The following is a 7,448-nucleotide window of genomic DNA, read 5'->3' as shown; positions in this document are numbered from 1 at the left end:
GTGTGAAGGTGTCCAGCACAGGTATGTGGTAGGATCAGGCTGTCAGTCCGTGATTGGGTCCACACCTCCTCCCTTCCCTACTATGATATGGTGCCCCTATGCCTGGTATGGGGCCTACCTGGCCTGTGGTGGGTGCTCAGTGAATGCTCTGCCCCCTCTTCTGCTCCCCTCCCCCAACTCTCCTCTCCTGCTGGCCCCTTTATACTCGGGAGGGTCAGTGACTAGCTCAGGCCACAGAGGCAGTTGATGCACAGCTAAGATTTGAACCCAGTTGCCTGACTCTGTGTGCAGTGCTATCTCCCTAGACCCCAGCCACCATCTTCAGGTCTCTCCTGGCCTGGACCTGCCACCTCTCCAGCCTTGTGCAATGCTTCTTTCAGCTCAGAGACTCAGTAGCTGTCCTCCTTCCCTCTGATTAGCCACTCTTTTTCCAAAATTGAAATTTTCTTATGATTATGAAAGCAACAAAAACTCCCTGGAGAAAACACAGAGAGATATCAAGACCAAAATGAGATTTACCCATACTCCTACCCCTCTGAGATAAGCAGTGTGGACTTTGGGGGACCTGGCCCATCTCTAAACTGGAAATGAAGTGTCCCAGGCTGGCACCCCTTAACCCTCTACCCTATTTCTCAAAGTAGTGGGGAACATAGATCCTATCATCTCATACTCCTGCCCCATATAAGTGGAGAAGACAAAATCATTCTGCATTTAACGAAGGGAAATTAATCTATATTGGAAAGTGTACCCATCTGACTCTGCCTGGAACATGATTGTGATATTTGTATGCTGAGCCTGTGGGGTTCAGTGAGAGAAAATCAGCGTCCTTTTACGCCACTTTACTCCTATGGAATCATTTCCCCAAAAGCAAATTTCCCAGAGAGACAGCCCCACCTGTCCCACCTCCAGTCTCTTAATTACCATTGTTTTTGTTGACAGCCTTTAAAATCATGTGTGACGTATCCCTCTGTGCCTCCTTTGCTATCATCAGTGACTGGGGGCGATTATTATATGTCATCCCATCCAAATAGCTTAATCAGATCTCTATTATTTCCAACGTGCTTATTGAATGACTGTGCGTGGCTGAAAGAAGCCAGCAAATAATCAATGGTTCTGATTTTCTGCACGGAACATGGCGGCCACTCCCTTGGCTTAGATGCTCATTTTTATCACTTAGGATCCAATTAGGTTCTCCAGGTTTTTCAAGGGAACAGAACTTAGAAGACAAGCAGCAGGGATGTTTTCCTGATGCGCGAAGTTGGTTTGAGATGCGAAGGTGGCTCCAGCTTACCTCTCTTGCCTCACCAGCCAGTCCTCACCTGCCTTTCTGACCTTCCATCCTCCCACATCCATTGCTCAAACCACATGGAACCTTGATTTCTTTTTTCCTTATATTTCATTATTCAAGTAATAAATGTGGTGGAGAATAGTTAGGAAATGAAAATAAGCAAGAACAGAAAATCACTCAGATCTATCACTAAATGATAACCATTGTTAACATGCTGTCATATACTAATGTACACCATTTTATATATCTCTGTACTTAAGCATATCATAATTATATGCTAGTATATATAATATTCACTATATGATGTGTATGTACTAGTAAGTGTACATACATGTGTATTTATCAACCTTCCCCCAATATCTCATCCCCTTTACGCCTCAGTGCCTTTGCACATGCTCTTGCAAAACCCTTTTCCCAGAGTTGCCCTCCTCTTCACTGCCTGGTTCAGCCAAGTCCTACTTATTCTTGAAACCCAGATGAAATGTTTGAGATAGACTTCCTCTGTGACCCTCCGTGCCTCTAAAGATGACCTAAAATGGGGAGAGGTACCTAATATAATGGATAACACAATCAGAATTCTGGGCTTCAATACTGACCTTCACTGGTTGATGGCACAAAACCAACAGGGTACAGTTTAAGAAGGCTCAGTGTCGAGTCTGGCAGATAGAATCACAACTAATTTTGACTATCATGGTGAGGTAGGAAGAATATGGGCTTTAGAGTCAGAGGGAAGGAGGCCATCTGGGATTCCTATCTTGGCTTTACCACTTACTAGCTGGGCAAGTTCCTTAGCATCCTCAAACCTGATTTCTCCATCTGTAAATTGGGATAAGAATGCATGCCTCTCAGGTTGGGAGGAAATAAATGTGAGAAGCACATAGCACAGTGTCCAGCATTAAAGACATACTCTAATAGCTATTTCCCTCTTTTCCTCTATATGTGTCTGCTTCCCATGTCAACACTGAAGAAAAAGTCACTTGAAAAGTATTTACTGAGCCCCTACTCACCTGAGGAGTTGAGAGGAGATAGTAGGTTGTACCTCTTCTCAACTTTAGAGAAGTAAGTTTGGTCCTAATGTAGCAAGTTGTCCAAAGCTCGGGTTTTAGGGTCAGACACAACCTATGTTCAAACTCCTACCCCAGTGCTCACTAGCTATGAACTTAGACCTTAAATTGTTCCCTTAAAAAAAGGGAGGAAATATGAGTAACTTCCTGTTCCGATTATCTGTTGCTGCATAAAAAAATGACTCCAAAACTTAGTGGCTTAAAAAACCGCCAGTTTCCTAGTATTATACTTCACAGTGAGAGTCAGGATTTCAGGAAGGGCGCAGCTGGGCTAGTTGTCTGCGGCATGTGGCATCAACTGAGGTCGATCAGTGGCATTTAGCTGTCAGTGGGCTAGTCTGAAGGACCCAAAAAGGCTTCACTCACATGCCTGACATGACACCTTGGGGGAGACAGCTAGAAAGCTGCACTCAGTGGGACCCCTCTCCCTCTACTGTGGTCTCAGGGCCTCTCCACACAGTCTTCCCAGCCTGGAGTTGTACTTTATACTCAGTGGCTCAGGGCTCCATGGCGCTGAGACAGAAACCATTGATCCTTCTAAGGCATGGCCATATTCTGTTGGTCAAAGCAGTCATAGGCCAGCCAGCTTCAAGGGGAGGGACAGCAGTCACTTCTCAAAAGGGAGACGTGCCCAAGAATTTTTAGACACTTTTAATCCAATCTACCATCATGCCTCACAAGGCTCACAAGGCTATAGTAGCAGATATATAAGGTAATGTCTGAAAATGTCTTAGCACACAGTATGTGCTCAACTATTTATTATGCGGTACTTTTTTATTCAAAAAATATTTACCAAATGCTCACTGTGTGCATAACAGGTAAGACCTGTCATAGAACAGACACTTGCGGTAGGATACGTGCTATGATAGAGGTAAACACAGAGGACGTGTGTTTTCATTGCCTTGGGATCCCCCGCTCACAACACAGGGCTTGCATCTGGATGGGTGCTTGATAAATATAAATTCACAGGTGAAATAAGAGAATGATGGAACAGAATGAATAAATATACTCACCTGAGACTTGAGTGGAACAAAGGGAAGACTTCCCAGTGGACCTGATGTTGTGTGACCAAGAGTTGGAGAGCAAACAGAAGCTCCCAGGGGCAGCTGGGGAGGTAGGGAGGGTCTCAGAGGCACAGCCTGAACAGAGGCCGAGGCGCCCATTGAGCAGGGCCTGTCTGAGAGAGTTGTCCTAAGCAGCCTTGCCTAGCCCCACCAGAACAGGAAGCCTGCCGATGCCGAGAAACAGTGACGGGCTTTTCCCCAATTGTCAAATGGAGTCTATGTTGAGCGACTAAAATAAATAGCTAAGAAAATACCACCACAGCTGGTAGGATGACCAGAAGGGATTTAGATTTCATGCTGGCAGGAAAAGAAAGGCTAGCAGAGGGAAAAAGGAGAGCGCAAGGACTTGCTTGACCCATTCCTTTCTCCGCTCCTTCTGTGACTATGGCCCTCCCCTAGGGTAACTGAGTCCCCGAGGGAGGAAACCAGGCCGACCAGTTCTCCATATAGCGGGGTCAGATGTTTCTTCAAGGCCTGCAGGAGCATCTGTAGTCCATTCTGGTGGAAGCCATGTGTTCAGGGTCCCCGAAACCCTGACCCACTTCCTTCACACTCTGCAGCAGCAGACACTTAATTGATTTCCCAGGGACTATCTGATTAATAACCCATCAGGCTCTTGTCGGATGAAGGGGAAGCCAGAGCAGAGGGCTGCCAGACTTCGGCTCTAGTTCATCTGATCTTGGGCCTGATTTGGGAGCCTGAGTCCCAAATTGTAGGGTCATACTCAGTTTGAGGAACAGCCCTGCCCACCCTCAGGGATGGAAGGCTAACCTCATGGTCTCCATTGCAGCCCTGGTATGGTTCCCAGAATGGCACAAAGGAACTTCTGGTGGACCAGGCCAACCCCTGATCATTGCAAGGAGTTGGGATGGATAGTCATCCCTGCCAGGTGGTGATTCAGTCACAGACATGCATAAGACACAGAGGCCATATAGGAAGCTCATAGGCCAGTGAGGGAGGCAGACCTGTAGTGAATGAATGAAGATGGCACTCGGGGTAATGCTCTGACTAGGGGAGTGCTGGGGGCTAACAGGACAGTGTGGCTCCCTCTGCATGGCCATCATGTAACAATCATAACAGACCCTCATAGGGCCCTTCTGGGTGCTTCCAAACAAGGAAGCTCACTAGAGACTCAGTGCCCAGGATTTCCACTGGGGCTGGTCCCATAGGCACTTCCGCCTGGCAAGTACCCAAATTCCAGACTCCCAGAAGGAGAGCATGTGTTCAGCACAGCATAAACCGTATTTTTTGCACAAATAGTTCAGGCACAGTGAGTCAGCCACTCTTATCTGTTAATGGCAGGAACCTTCCTGGAACCTAAGTTTCTAGACACCAGCCAAGGGCCAACCTTATAAGCAAGCCTTTGAAAAGAGAGCAGTCAGGACCGCTATCTTGATTCTTTTCTGCACAGGTAGGCAGTCTTATTGTCGTCCCCACTTTAGAGATGGAGATGGACAGAAAATGTAATGGGGAGCCTTAAGCTGGGAGTCAGGACACCTGGGTTTTAGTTTCAGCTCTGCCACTGATTGGCTTTGTGTGTGGCAACAGGACACGTGTCTCTCTGGGCCTCGGCTTCATCATCAATCAAATGAGGCCTCCTAATCTGACCCAGAACTAAGTTTGAAATGTACAGGGTACGGTTATTTTAAGGCAGCAGTAGCATTCTGAATAGGCAACGGTTTAGCAAGTGAGTGTGGGAGCTCTTTCGGGAAACCTGACACTCCAGCACTCTAGAACCCCCTCGTTCTGTTGCACTGCCTCTTCGCTTGTCCTGACAGACTTGTACTTTTAACATAGTTGTTCTCTCTCTTTTTAAAATAACGGTTTCTTTTTAAAATATAAGAGTAAAGTAAAAATCACTAAATCCAGACACTACAAAATCCCCACTGTTAATTTTGATCTTCTTTTCTCTGAATATATTTGTTTGTTTCTGGTGGGTTTTATGGGATAGCTTTGACTCACTGAGAACATAGTCCTAGGAGAATGATATAGGCCGGACTCGAGATGTTTGCTGGGAGATGCCATGCAGCCCGCCTCAGCCGCAGGGAGGCAGCCGGAGCCCGGCCCTGGGCCCTCTGGGCAGGGGCAGTGAGGGCCGGCTGACACTTGGCATATGGACTATAGAAAGACTGGAAATTCCCTCTTGAAATGAGGGATTGGAGGAAGTAATAATACATCACCTGTGCCACTCTGGATTAAATACCAACTGCGTGCCTGCAATATGCCAGGAGCGCTGCCCTTTTCCCACCCCACCATTCACAGTTTTCAGCGAATATTTACTGAGTGCCTACTGCCATGTTCCAGGCATCCATCCTTCCAGGCTCTGGGCACACGGGCAGAGAACGAGGCAGATAAGATTTCTATCCTCATGGAACTTAAATTGCATTAGGGAAAAACCACAATAAGCATGTACGTTGTGTGTGTCTGATCCTGTGAGGAAAGCTAATGCTAAAGCTGAGCCAGGGGGTGCTGGGGAAGAGGAGGGTGGGGATGGACAGGAAATTTAGCGGGAGCCTTAAGCTGGGAGTCCTCTAGGTTATGGTTAGGGCTGGAAGGGAGGGAATGATCCAGGCCGATATCTGGCGAAAGGCAATTCGGGCAAATGACAGCAAGGGTTAGCTTGCTGCAGTGACAGCGAGGAGGCTGGGGTATGGGTAGCACAGAAAATGAAGTCGGAGAGGTAGCAGGAGGTCAGATCGTGCAAGATATTGTGGGCCCTGGTAAGAACCATGGTTTTATTCTCGTGGTGCCATTGGAGGGTTGAGCAGAGAAGTGGCATGACCCAAGTTACGCTTCAGCTTCTATAAGGAGAGTGATCATCCCAGTTTAGTCATGCTCCTTGAGATCTGAGACCAGCTCTCCTGCCCGAGGGCCAGTGAATGATGGAGCTGACACCTGTCTGACCCCAGGGCCTGTGTGCCTCTCAACGTGCCCTGAGGCCACCTCCCTGGGCAGAAATGAGGCTGCTCTGCGGGACTTCCACACCCCTCAGTTTCTCCCAGTCAGCCCTGGGTTCCTAAACACCACAGAACAGCCTGCCAGACAGCCTGAGGGCTTCCTGGAAGCAGAGGTCCCACCATCATGGTAGTACTAGCGGGCCCCGCTGCAAAACAGTGTTGCCTTGTGCTCTCGCTGTCCCGGGAAAAGTTGATGCAGCGGTGCTCTGAGAGTACTTACTGCCCCTCCTCACTGTGGTCTGTGAGGCCTGCCGGGACCGGAGCCACAGGCTGGGCAGTGACAGAGGGTTAAGAGCAGAGAGGCCCGAGCTCTGGGGTCCGACACAGCGAGGTTCCGCTCTGGCCCTGCTGCTCGCTTACTCTGTGATGGGACCTAGCTCTGCCAGCCTACAAAATAAAGACGGTGGCACTGACGATGGGGGTGTTGTGAGGAATATGATGCACGTTAGATGATAGCTGCAGAGCTCCAGAACAGTGAATAGCACCCGGTGAAGGTAGGGGTAGATAGCAGCTTATATTTAGCGTTAGCATTTCTACAGTATTTGTTTAGCCCTTAAATATTCTGCCAGAGTTACTCAGTTGGTCCTATAGCAACTTTGTAAGTTTAAAATTGTTATTATCCCCATCTTACAGATGAAGGAAGTACACAATATGAAGAGGTTGAAGTTTTTACAGTGCCCGGCTGGGTGGCTCACTTGGTTGAGTATCATCCTGTACACACACACAAAAAAAGGTAGCGGGTTCGTTTCCCATTCAGGGCACATACCTAGGTTGTGGGTTGATCCCCACTTGGGATACGCATGAGAGACAACTGATCAATGTTTCTCTCAAACATTGATCTTTTTCTCTCTCTCTCTCCTTCTCGCTCTTCCTTCCTTTCTCTCTAAAATCAATAAAAAATATCCTCGGGTGAGGATTAAAAATATGTATATATAAAATTTTTACAGAAAGTCACACAGCAAGAAAGTGGCAGAAAAGGGACTTGATTTGGGGCTTTCTGGTTCTCAAGACCTAGTCAAAGTCAGAACAAGGCACCTGGCAGGGCTGGACCCGAAAGTCAGCTTTCTGTAGTCAG

The sequence above is a fragment of the Myotis lucifugus genome, unplaced genomic scaffold (assembly GCF_000147115.1).
Source record: "Myotis lucifugus unplaced genomic scaffold, Myoluc2.0 scaffold_1103, whole genome shotgun sequence".
In the NCBI taxonomy this organism is placed as follows: domain Eukaryota; kingdom Metazoa; phylum Chordata; class Mammalia; order Chiroptera; family Vespertilionidae; genus Myotis; species Myotis lucifugus.
Note: the sequence above shows the minus strand (reverse complement) of the source record.